This window comes from Trachymyrmex cornetzi, unplaced genomic scaffold, assembly GCF_001594075.2.
Source record: "Trachymyrmex cornetzi isolate Tcor2-1 unplaced genomic scaffold, Tcor1.1 scaffold1837, whole genome shotgun sequence".
Lineage (NCBI taxonomy): Eukaryota > Metazoa > Arthropoda > Insecta > Hymenoptera > Formicidae > Trachymyrmex > Trachymyrmex cornetzi.
Window position 1 is genome coordinate 14,684 of NW_017296460.1, and position 1,591 is coordinate 16,274.

A 1,591-nucleotide genomic window follows, 5' to 3' on the forward strand; every position below is an offset into this window, starting at 1 on the left:
ACTTTGCATTCAATGAATCAGATTTCAAATAAAACTTTGACATGTGTAATTTTATTGTTGCTTGTGCTTATTATTCTAGTTATAAATAGTTATTAATGCTTTTGTTCTGTTATAATATATACCTTATTATAAACAGTTTGACATATGTAGTATAATGCAAGATATAAAATAGTTCTTAAAGCGAATTCATAACAATGACTTAAATAGACGATGACACAATCATATGTCCATGTATACCGATGATCTCCAAGCAAATGATACATTAATTGACAGATACTTAAAGCATTGTTAAAGTACCATACCACCTGTATTAACATTTGTACTTTGAATATTTTGTTTAGTTTGCGTGATATAAGGCATAGTTGTAGATGGACGTGCCTGTAAATAAATTGTAATTGCTACAATTAATCAAACCGATAAAGAGACATACACGTGTTACGTCCAACGGACTTACGCAGCCATATTTTCTCTCTCTCACGAAGACCTGGAGTTATCAACGCGTAAGACAGTTAAAAAGTCATAAAAATCTTTCTCACGAAAAATTAAAAGGAAAGACTTCAGTATCTCCTCATTAACGTCAGATAAAATAAAGTTAAAATTGATGAATACAGGGAGCTAATGAGCATCGTCGATGACATCCTCCTTGGACAACGCTATTAAAAATGATAACTAACGTCAGTGAAAGCCCGATACTGGCGCCTAAACATTTTTCTGACAGCTAAGTCGCGGACGATTCTCACGATGTCCGCAACCATAAAATATAAAAGTGACACGCGACGTCCAGGGGAGGTATTTGACGGGCCCGTGCCGACAGTCCACGTGCGCTCGTCTTAATCGATGCTCGTTCATTTTCCCATAATTTAAAGAAGATAGTAAAATGAAGACATTGACACAAAACCGACTCCTTTCCTCCCCCACAATCTCGACCAATCCAGAAGCCAGAGAAGTGTCCTACCACCTAATTAGAACCCAACCAATCAAGGGAAAAACAATATATAAACCGCAGTTCCGCGGCCCTCAGAGAGAATTTTTTTCGGAAGTTAACACAGAGACAGACAGGCGGAGACAGACAGACGGAGACAGACAGAATCTTTTCCCGGAGTCAACCCGCTAAATAACACATTTCTTTTCGAAATCAATCCGTTAAAGCCCAGAACTTAAAAGCAGTGCGGGAGAAAAATTGTCAACCTCGCTTACTTGGCCAGCGAGATTTAAACATTTAGAGTCAGTGCTGAAGAAACATCGTCAACCTCACACATCCAGCCCAGAGAACTTCCACCGATCAGCATCTCAGTAATAAGTCAGTACGTTTCTTTTCTCTAATCCCCTTCGTTTTTTCTTTTAGTAATTCATTTCAATATTTCCTTAGTTTCATTTTATTATTCATTAATTTTTATTTGATTCTTTTTATTTCTTTCTTTCTTTCTTATTCCCTTTTTAAGTTCCCATGTAAAAGGAAATGAAACATTGCAGTCTGTTCACGCTAATTTAAATCCCTGTCGCTATTCCCCTAGCGATAATTATTCCCGCCTGTCGACCAGTCGGACGTGTCCGCCCGCTAATACTATCATCGTCCAAAGAAAATCAGGCC